Genomic DNA, 11,971 nt, shown 5'->3' with positions numbered 1-11,971 from the left:
CGGCCGCCGGGGAGAGGGCGGCGGCGCCCACGAGTTGCGCGGCTGCGGAGGTGAGTGGCGGCGGCCGGGCAGGGGGCGCAAACTTGGGCGCGAGGGCAGCTTCCCGGGGCTCGGGCCAGCATAGTGCCCGTGGTGGCGCTCGCTGTGTCCCTGCGCGCGGATACGGAGGTGTCTTTGTTTTGGGTAGAGGCGGAAGCTGGCAAGTTTGGGAACGCGATGGCCTCTCCCGCGGCCCCTTTGTCTCCGGGACCCGGAGCGCTGGGGCCCCGGCTGTGCGGGGCGGCTCAGGGGGAGGGGTCCGGGGGGAGGGGCGCCCCATGATCGGGGCTCGGGCCGGGCGCCCCGAGTGGGACTCGGTGACCGGCCCGGGTGCACTCAGACACAGAGGCTCTGAAAGTGTCGGGGAAGTCGGCCTCTGCCTCCGTGGGGGCAGGGGGCTGGTGGGCCGCCTGGCTTGTGGGGTCCGAAGACTCGGCTGGGTAGCGGGCCGGACTTGTTGCTACCCACGGCCGGGCCCTGGGCCTCCCGGAGCTGAGGCCGATGTCGAGCGGGGGCGCCGCGCAGGTGACAACTCTGGGGTCGGGGCAGGCCGGCCAGACCTCACGTGCGTCACGGTCAGGCCTCGCGCGCCCTGGGCGCCTCCACGGTCCATTCCACAAAGTTCCGGTCCGTGGGCGTTTCGGTCCGAAAGAATGAAGAGGTTGAGCCAAACCCCTAAAGAAACGTCCCGCCCCTCCCCCTGCATAGGAAACTGCTGCTCAACGCGGCCACGTGTGGTCTGAACTGACTAGGGGCATTTGTCTCCAGTCCCGCCGGTCCCAGGCCTAGCCTGGAGGGGAAAGGGAGCGCCCTGCATTCGTCCCGACAGTGACTTCGCGTTAGGACTTGGCTCTGGACGGTTTTAAGAAAAGTTTACAACTAGTCATTCCTAGAAGAGATGTGATCAAGGACAAAAAAATTTGCTAAGAGTGGAACAATTCAGACTTTAAGTAGACGACTTGATCTTAAAGGGTATTCCTGCCACATGGACTGTAGATTTCGTGTACAGCCACTAGCTGGGTAACAAAAAAGAAAGCTAAAAGTTGAAGTTCCTTGTGTGCCCCACTTATTAAAATGGGCCCGCAGGGGGTTAGGCCTTCACACACCTGTGGTTCAGATACCAGATCTTCCATCTTGGTGATGTGCTGACTCGCCCCGGGGCATTTGGGTTCTCCTGCTGGGATCTTAAGCTTGCTGTACCTAATGGTTTTAAAGGGGAAGAGATATGCAAAGAATGACGATCACTTTTCCTGACCACGTGGAGATGCCTAAGTCAGAGTTTCTCAAAATCTACCTTTCATCATCAATCCTACATCTGATCTTATACAACAACATCAAAGTAAGAGAGTTTTGTTTTGTTTTGTTTTTTTCTCTTTCATAGTGATGGCTAAAGAGTCATCCAAAAACAGACTGAGCTGCCCTAGGTCCAGGGGGACCACATGTGTTGACCCAGAGCTGGGCGTGGCCTGGTCATCTTCAGATTTTGGCTCTTCTGCCCTGCATATCTTCATCCAGCAATGACGCACACCCTCTTTTAAAAGACTTGAGAAAACTCACATCTTCCAATCTAAGTCTCCCAAGGCCCTCAAGACTCTCATTAAAGTTTGCATCTTTTTTAGTGCAACATGGGTGCTCCAAAGGGTTAACGTGCTCAGCTGCTAACTGCAAGTTACCTCAAAAAAAAGACCTGCAGATCAGTTTACTTTTGAGAAACCAGTTCTTGAAAACCCTTTGGAGCTCTGTTCTACTCCACATGCATGAGGCCTCCTTAAGTTGGAATCGAGTCCACAACAGCAGTTTTTGTTTTGTAAGAGTAGCTAATGGTCTGGGATATAGATGTGGAATACCGTTTTAAGCTAGTGATGCCTCAGTTTCCTCATCTGTATAATGGGCTCAAAAGTCTGTCCTGCTAAGCTGATGAGGATTTAAACAGGCTTGATGCATACCAAGTGGCTAATTGTTGTTGTCTTTCTGTCAATTTCTACTCAAGGTGACCCCATGTGACAGTAGAACAGTCCTGTAGGTTTACCTAGGCTGTATGGAGTCCTTGTATTAGCACTGTGGGATAAGCACTGGACAGCTGACTACACCATGAGTAGTTCAAACTCACCAGCTGCTCCTTGTGAATTGAAGCCAACTCGATAGCACTTAATGATAATCTTTATGGGAGCCGATGGCCCAGTCTTTCTCGGATGTGTGTAGCTGTGTCATGGCCCAGGTGTGAGCCGCTGCAGAAACAGACTGACCTGAGCCAGAGTAGGGGTCACGTTCCCGCTCCCCCATCAACTGCAGGTTTCCTGAGGGTCATTCTGTGTGTCTGTGATGACAAAGACTTTAAAGCGAACTCAAACAGTGGGACTCCCAGAGACGTGCAAGGACCTAGAATGAGAATTTGTGTGTAAGAGTTTTGAAAACTATAAAACCACTAGTAAATTGTTGTTGTTGTTAAGTACTGTGGAGTTGGTTCCGACTCATAGTGACCCTGCACAGGGTTTCCGAGGCTGCAGATCTTTACTGGAGCAGAAAGTCTCATCTTTCTCCCGTGGAACAGCTGGTAGTTTCGACCTGCTGACCTTGAGGCTAGTTGTTATTATTTTGCAAGTAGAGTAATTGTCTGGTACTTAGTTGCCATATGTTTAGAATTCTAAAGGTATGGAATGCCCTATCTATTTGGTTGAGTCAATTCTAACTCTTAATGACACTACAAGACAGAGTAGAACGTTCCTATAGGCAGACTGCCACATTTTTCTTGTAGAGTAGAAACTTTTGGCCTTATTTACAGTTAGCAACCAAGCACTTTGACCAGTGTAACACCAAGACTCCTTTTAATGTTGATGAGTGCTGTAGAGTCTGTTCCAACTCATAGTGACCCTATATAGGGTTTCCAAGGAGTTGGTGGTGGTTTGAACCACCGACCTCACAGTTCACCGTTCAGTGCTTCACCTACAGCACCACACCGGTTCTTACTGTTCCCATTCTATACCAGAGGACACTGAGACTTAAAGATGTCATGTTAGTAGCTTTTGTACAGTTTCCGCCTGACTCCATGTACAACGGAACACTGCCATGGTGATTGTTTTGATTTCTCTAAAGTTTATTTGTCTTCTTGTTGACAATGTGCACAGCAAAACTTCTATCCACCGGGTTTTTATTGGCTGATTTCCTCCCTAGTGTTTACTAGTTTGTATGACGCTCCACTGAAGCCAGTTCAACATTGTAACTGGCTTCAGTGGACATACGCGTGGTGGCTGCACATGAGGTGCCTTGGTGGGGAATTGAACCCTGGTCTCCAGCGTGGAAGAAGAGAATTCTGCCACTGCCCATAAAGATGTGAAGTAATTTGATAATCCGTGGTAGACCTAGGATTTGAACCTGAGATTGCTTGATTCACAAAAAGCTATGCACTTAAGCTTTGACATTATTTAGCCTTCCTGTCTACCTAGTATGGATTTTCTCATTTGGAGACAAAATCTATGAATGAGAGGGAGAAAATGCATACCAGTCTACATTGAAATCAAGATCTACATCTTAACCGGATCTTGGAATGTGGCCACGATGCCGGGATCTTTGTACAATGTAATCCTCCAGTATGGTAGCCACTAGCCCTGTATGCCTTTTAAATTTTCAGTGAATGAAAATTCAAATTAAATGAAAATGAACTTGCACTAGTCAACTTTCAGTGTTCAGTAGACACAGGAGGCTAGAGTCCACGGGACTAGACGGCACAGAATGCCAAGAATGTTGCTGCGTAGCTTCTACAAAGAAGCATTAACAGTAGAAACAATGAAATTAACATACTTTTGGGAGTGGGGGGCTGAGAAGTAGTAAAACTTTGAAATTCATAGGTGAACCTTTTTTTTTAATTTTTAAAAATGAAACTGGTGTTATATCAACCAGCGATTTCTACAGGAATGTGATCTCAAACCGGAAATTGGGCACTAGCTAACTTTCTAGGTCGAGGTTCTTTGGACCTGTTTTGAGTTCGAAAACCAGAACCCCAAATTGAAGAGAGACCTAGTGTAGGTAGGAAGGTATATTGTTTTAGCAGCTTCGTGCCTCATTGTCCCCTTCTCAAATGGCATTGCCCAGACCCAGGCTCTCTGTCTTTGTAAGTGAGCAGATGCATAGGACATAGGATGGAAGGGGTGCATCGCTTGGAAGATGCGCTGTCAGCCAGGGCTACGGTGCTGTGAGATTATTGAACGCAAAGCTGTGCTGTGGATATTTTCCAAACCTTGCTTGCTCTGGGAACCCTGGGCTTCCCTGCCTTGAAGTCTAGGTCCTCAGCATTTGGACTTCTCCCCGCTCTTGAGGGCAAGTTCTTCTGTGGATAGCCAGTAAGGAATCCCTCCAGTGGAGTGTTTGCACCCCCATGGTTGCTTGTGAGTGTGTATTGTTATTTTTGGTCTTGAGTCGGTTGTCCTGTGTGATTCTGTCTTGTTTAGGGCTAGTGCAGTTTGCCAGTGAAAATGGTGAAAAGCCCAGTTCTGGCAACCTAATTCTGCCCCTTCCCTCACTCTTACCCCCCTTTAACTGAAAAGATGGAAGAACGTGGGAGCCTGAGCCTTCTGTCTAGTAAGGGGGTTACTGCAGAGGGAGGCCAGCCCAGAAAAGACATCAGTGTCCAGATCTAAGGTGGAACTCTCACCGTCCATGCAGAAGAGCTGGGTCCGATTCCCGGACAGCGCATCGCATGTGCAGCTGTCTGCCAGTGGAGGCATGCGTGTTGCTGGGACGGTGAACGGGTTTTAGCAGAGCTTCCACACTAAGATGGACTAGGAAGAAGGGCCTGACCATCGCCTTCAGACACCCTGGTATTGAGAAACCCACTGGGTTACATTGGTCCTGTGTGCTGCCCATTCCGGGGGTGATGCAGGATGTGGCAGCGGGTTCTGTTGTGTATGGGGTCTCCCTGAGTCAGGACCAGGGGCTGTGGTGCTGAACCCCAGGCTGCATGTGTGATCAGGCACCTGCCCTGCAGTGTGACAGGCAGCCCGTGCTGCGGGCTGACCTCAGACTCTGTGTTTGTCCTTTTTATCTGCATGTGGTGAGTGCCATGCGGACACCGCTGACTCATAACGACCCGCTGTGGGGTTTCTCAGGCAGTAAAGCTTTTCGTTCTCCCATCAATGACTGGTGGATTCGATCTGCTGACCTTGCAGCCCAACACATGACCCACTGCACTACTAGGAGACCTTTGTACCCTATGCCTTTACACACACACACACACACACACACACACACACACACACACAATTGGAGGGGCCTTGGTGGCCCAGTGGTTAAGTGCTCAGCTGCTAGCTGCGAGGTCGGCAGTTTGAACCCAGTAGCCGCACAGTGGGCGAAGGATGAGAGTGTCTACTCCCGCAGCCTTGGAAACCCTCCCCTGTCCTATAGGGCTGCTCAGTGTCAGAATTCACTGGACAGCAACGGGCTGTCAAAACGCAAGTACTCAGCACCCAGGATGGGCTTAATCTTTCACCACCAAGTAACATTTAAAAGTTCGTTTCGATCAGGAAGCAAGACCGGAGTCATTTTGTAAACACATTTTTATTTTTGAGCTGGAAAGATAAACTTTTTCCACCACTATTTTTAGTGTGAAGGAAGTGGCTGACCTCTTGATTGTGAACCTTGATGTCATCCCACTCCGTCTGGTCTAGTCCTCCCCTCCATCGTTTCCAAGGACCCTAAGCACTGGCCACATAGGTAAAAAGGAGACCCCGCCAAGTGAAAACATAAGCTAGGTATGAGAAGGGATTTCTAGAGTCATGGGAGATTTGGCAGCGGGTATTGGTGATGGTTATACATCATGAATGGATGTCACTGGTTTTACTGAATTATGCATGTTAAAAATGATGAAACAATGAATATGTTAACTGTGTTTTTACAACAATAAAAAATGCAATAAAATAAAATAAAATAACGGTTAAGAAAGGGCCAAAAGAACCTTTTCTGAGTAAAAGAGCTTCACATCTCCAGGGAAAATGCGGTCCATTTCATGGCCAGGGACAGGGAGGTTGTGTTCATTGAGCTGTCAGCCCCCACTGCAGGGCCAGTCCCTACCTTATCATTATCGTCACCATCAGCTATTTATTTGGGACCATGCTGCACACTGCACAGTTTCAGAAGTGAATCGGGAGCCCTTTAAGAAGTTGAGTTGGCATAAAGTTCACATGACTTAGTTGGCATAAAGTTCAACTTCCTTTGTGATGGAAAGTGGGAAGATAGGTACCCCTTCCTTTGACTCTCTAGGTTTGTCCTTGGCAGTTGGGGGTGGAGAGGAGGAGCTTGGGTGTGGCAGGCGGGTGCACGACAAAGTTGAACAGTAAAAAATGAAGACTGAGAGAAAAGTTGTGTTTTTAGCCCTGACCTTCAGAAGCTGCCAGAAGGTCACTTTGTGGTTCTCCACCATTATGCTTTGTGGAGACAGTTTTGGTGGTGCTGTGGGGGTGCAGTGAGGGAGGTGGTATGCACAGACTGGTACCTCACTGACTGGACTAGACACCAAGAGGATTCTGTTTTGGACAAGGTCTTCTAGGGTGGGGTAAGATAAGGGGAAAAGAAATCCATCCATCCATCATTAGTTCTCAAGGAAGGAGTCAATCAGTCCTCAAGTGTTTGCGCTGTATAAAAAAACAAAACCCAAACTCAACGCAGCTGACAAGTTGACTAACTCATGGCCACTTCATGGGCCAGAGTAGAGCTCTGCTTCACCGGGCTGTCAGTGCTGGATTGTTGGGAAGTAGCTTTTCTTCAGTGGCACCTCTGGGTGGGTGGACCTTTTGGTTAGCAGCAAGCAGTTGTTTGCTATAACTTTGGTCTTTTTCTATGCCAGCTAATTCTTGCCTCCAAAGGAGTTAAGATGGTACAGTTTTGATACACTTTTGGAGAATGAGCCTTTTCAAGAGCTATTTAATATGTACAATGTATCAAATGGTCCAAGTAATAGCTTTCCTTTCACAGATTCTACATGTATACATTAAGAGGCCTGAAGTTTCTCCAATGGGTTAATGTGAGTATAAAGTAGTTGGTTCTGAATTCGTTATGTAAATGTGTTTTCCTACCTCTCTGCTTCCAGGTGGTTGTGTATATTTCAATAGTTCACTTTTCATGATCTTATAAAAAAGAAAAGACATGTTCTCTAGAAGATGGTTTGTGTTGGTAGACTGGCTACTTGAGTTGTCCCATGGGCTGCCTGCCTGCCTAGTTGTGCGAAGGCGTTTAACCTCCCTCTCCTGGTACATAGGTGGTGAGCCGACCTCAAGATTTTTCCTACCTCTCACCTGTCAAGTTTTTAATATGGAGAAGGAATCCAACTGAAATGTTGGGTTGGCCATTTTTAGACTGGTTTAAATACTATGCAAAGATGTCACTTTGAGGACTAAGGTGCTCCTGAACCAAGCCACGGTGTTTCCAGTCACCTCATATGAGTACAAAAGCTTGACAATGAATAAGGAAAACAGAAGAAGAATTGATGCATAGTGTTAGTGAAGACTACTGAATGGACTGCCAGAAGGACGGACACAAATCTGTGTTGGAAAAAGTACAGCCAGAATGCTCCTTAGAATTGAGAGTGGTGAGACTTGTGTCTCACATGCTTTGGGTTTGTCATCAGATGGGACCCGTCCCTGGAGAAGAGACCATCAAGCTTGATAAATTGGAGGATGAGCGAAAAAAAAGGAAGACCTCCAACCAGGTGGACAGACACAGTGGCTTTACCAGTGGATTCATAACAGTTATGAGGATGATACAGGACCTGGCAGTGATTCATTCTGTTGTGCATGTTGTTGTTGTTGTTGTTGTTAGGTGCCATCGAGTCGGTACCGACCCCTAGCGACATTATGTACAGCAAAATGAAACACTGCCTGATCCTGGGCCAACCTCACTACCCATCGATGCTGCCACCTGACCAATCCATCTCGTTGGGGATCTTCTTTTTCTCTGACCCTCCACCTTACAGGAGGGTCTGTTGTGCGTGCATAGATAGGGTTGCTCTAATTTGGATAGCTATAATTGTATGTGTGTTTAAATACGCTGGTTGTTTTATGTTAACTAAAAGTTTGGGTGAGCCTGCAGTTAGTTGTTTAATGTCATGCCTAGATTAATTCTTTTTTCTCATGACTAAAATGAACGTTGTTAAGTGCCATCAAGTCGATTCTGACTAATAGTGACCCTGTACTGGGTTTCTGATGAGCTGCTGGTGGGTTTGAATGGCCAGATTTGCGGTTCGTAGTCCAGTGCTTATCCTACAGTGCCACACCACGAGTCCTAAATAACCATCTGTTGTTGTTAAGTGCCGTCAAGTCGATGCCGACCCATAGCGACCCTGTGTAGGGTTTCCAAGGAGCAGCTGGTGAGTTTGAACCACCAACCTTGCAGTTCAAACGACTTTGCAGTGTGATGCATTAGCCCACAGCGCCACACCAGGACTCTGTTTAGCTTTACGTTAATAAGTTTGTTGATTGTTTTACTTTAAATGCCGAGATTCAGAAGACTCTTTGGTGTGCCAGGTGTCTCTGAATAGTTGGGAGTTTCCCATCCTCTCATCCTCTCAGGACCCCAGGAAACAAGCTCACTGTGTTTAGCAGAATTCACAGTGTTTGTTCTCAAGGCCTATGTCTGCCTTGAATTCCTGTCGTTTTTTCCTTCGTTTGGTGGGTGAGGCTGGAATGCTTCCTTCCCTTGAGCTTGGAACCTAGAATAGGACCCCAGAGAGTGTATACTGGACTCTTTCCTTTCTGGGACACTTGCCACGCTAACCCCAGCCAGACTTCAGAGGCAAGAATGAAGCAGGATTGTACCAGCCCAATTATCACCCCACCCCTACTGGTGTTGGTTGGAACATGTCTTCAAGTCTATTGAAAACCGATGCTTAACTCCGTCCTTGTTGGATCAAGGAAACAAAGGCTACCTTGCTTCCAGACTAACAATCCTCCCTGCAGTCCGGTTATAAAATGTCTTAACGCCATCCGATGTTGGATCATGGAAGTAAAGTCTACCTGTCCCCCCTTCTGGTTGTCTTGAATCTGTTTGATAATTGACTTACTTAATGTGTTAGAATTTGGAGTCTTTGTAACTTTCGGTATTGTTCTGAAAGCATCCCTGCATGTCTCAACTTCCTGATGGATAGAAGATTGGGCAGAATGAAGTTTGCCTTATAAGTGGTATCTTAACTCATTAGTTGCAAATGTTTTAGTGTGGTGGGCCATCTAAACTGGGGAACACATTCATTACTGAGCAGCCATGGTTATTTCCAGTGCTACATGGGTAATTGTTAGCCTGGACCAGGTCAGCTGTATTCCCCAGTTGTTCTCATATCTTGGACACCATTGGAAGAGGAGACATAAGAAAGCTGAGTGGAGCACTTTTACAAGTTGTATCATACAATCATCGACCTCACTGATGAGCAGATGGATTTCCCAGTAACTCTAAGAACCACAGAGACTCTGGTGGTCAGCGGTGAATACACTTGGCTGCTAACCAAAAAGTTGGAAGTTTGAGTGTACCCAGAGGAACCTCTGAAGAAAGATTTGGCGTTCTACTTCTGAGAAATCAGTCTTTGAAAACCCGACAGAGCCCAGTGCTCCTGTGGTACTACCATGAGACTGAAAGGACTGGGTAGCACGTGACCTCACATTTTTAGGCCTTATCTGTGAAGAGCAGCTCAGTTGGGACTGAACTTGGTTCGGGAGCAGGTGACACTGATTGCAGTGTTGGTTGGAACATGAATTCAATTCTACTGAAAACGGATGCTTGCCTTCTAAGGTGTTTTTCCAACAGAGTCTTTTTTTTGTATTTTGTTCCTTTAACTCAACTAGTTTTTAAACTTGGGGTCACAAAGCATTATTATTGAGGAATCAAGTCAATTTAGTGGGTCATAGCTAACATTTCATAAAATCTAGCATAATAGACTAAATATACTAGAGAAATTTTATGAAGGATATTTTTGAAAAGTTTGCATTGTGTGTGTGTGAGAAAGTGAATGTTTGGAGCAATACACAAAGTACTAGGAGCTTTACTAGTCAAAAAAGTTTGAAAGTCACCTCTCTCTCTCTCTCTCTCTCTCTCTCTCTCTCTCTCTCTCTTTCTCTCTCTCTCTCTCTCTGGTAGGGTAGCGGTTACGAGTCAGGCTATGAACCGCAAGGTCAGCAGTTCGAGACTACCAGCTGTTCCGCGGGAGAAAGATGAGGCGTTCTTCTCCCGTAAAAGATTTACAGCCTCGGAAACTCTATGCAGGGTCGCTATGAGTTGAACCGACTCCACGGCACATAACAACAACATATATACATATATATGTGTGTGTGTGTGTTTTCAAATGAAATTCCTTTGTTATTTGCCAACAGAGTCTTATCGGACATTTTTATCCCATGCCACTTTGGTGGCCCTCACACCCAAGTTAGTAGAAACTCAAGTAGTCACACTGATAAACACGGAAAATGGCTGTGGTCACTATCTATATTGGAGACGGGATTAATTTTAAATCCTAATTCGATTATAAAAACATCCCACCTCAGTTTTGTGTTTCCAGATATTCCTGTGCTTCTATGCCAATTGTAACCATTTTCACTGATCTGTATCCTAGCACTGCCAAAACCCCAGCCAAAAGAAACCCCTTAGCACAACTCAGAACAGAATGAAAATAAGTATTCATCCCATGTGTGCAGTTGCTGTTATTAATTGCCGCCAAGTTTGTTCTGTCTCATAGAGACCCTGTGTACAGTTCCCAAGGTGCGACTGGTGAATTTGAACCACCGACCTTGTAGTTAGTATGCCAGTACTTATCCCGCAGTGCCATACCAGGACTTCTAGTATATGGTGTAAATTATTGTAGATCTTTTGGACTGGGTTTGGGGGTGGGCGCCTTGGTCTTAGAAAAGAGTATTGCCTTGTACATTTCTCGGGACTCAGTATATTTCTTCACACCAAACTACAACAAAAGACTCAGACCCACAGTTGTGTCAGTTGATTGCAACTCATAAGAACCTTATAGGGTAGAGTAGACCTGCCCCATAAGGTTTTGAAGGCTGTCATCCCTACCAGAGCAGACTACCTTATCAGGGATGAGGTGTGTTTGTGTGTGTGCACATTCATGTGTGTCAGTGATTGTGTGCATGTTTGTGTGTCTGTATATGTGAGTGCCTGTCTGTGTACATGTGCCAGTGCACGCATGTTAGGGCACATAGGTGTACCCGTGTGTGTGCATACGTGCGTGTGTACACATGTGTTAAATGGCTTTGTGAGCTGCCATTTGAAAGGTTGGTGGTCACTCCCCAGGCCCAGCTCTTGGTGCTCTGAGTGGGAATGGAGGGAACTCGTGGTGCTCAGGAACGCGTGCACATGGACCTCCTGTAACGGGAGAGCAGTTTTTAAAGCTGAAACAATATTTGTGTGTTTCCGCTCCCACTGACATTTTCTGCCTCAGGTGCACTCGGAAATCTTGAAACAAAGCTGTGCTTTTGAAGCTTTCCCCCGCTTGGGGGTGTTTTCATAATCACTGAATTCTGTTTATAAATCAGCTCTTTCCTTGAAGGATGCCCTCCGGGGCTCCCAAGCCGCAGGCTGTGTGGGAGCCGTGGAGACCAGACTGTGAGCTGCATCCTTGGGCTGCTTATATCTGTCTGTTGACTTGTTTGGGGGTTTTCCCTAGAGACAGATTTCATGGCGGTTATGAAGTGATGGTCCTTTACCTTCTCACATTAGTGTTTTTAGGGAGAAAGGGGTAGTTTTCCTTGACAGCTGAGCTTGATGTGCTAGAGGGGGCTCAGTGTAGATGACCTTACTGACCCCGGCCACACTGTGTGCCAGACAGCTGAGCAGTCCAGCCACCTGCAAGGCGAGAGTGTTGGGTTGGGTATATTTACTGAGAAATAGCTGAAGGAATGGGGTTTTCATTCTAGCATGCCTGTGTCAGCTGGAAGTACTTCTAGGAGTC

Source organism: Chrysochloris asiatica, unplaced genomic scaffold, assembly GCF_000296735.1.
Source record: "Chrysochloris asiatica unplaced genomic scaffold, ChrAsi1.0 scaffold00018, whole genome shotgun sequence".
Taxonomy (NCBI): Eukaryota; Metazoa; Chordata; class Mammalia; order Afrosoricida; family Chrysochloridae; genus Chrysochloris; species Chrysochloris asiatica.
Note: the sequence above shows the minus strand (reverse complement) of the source record.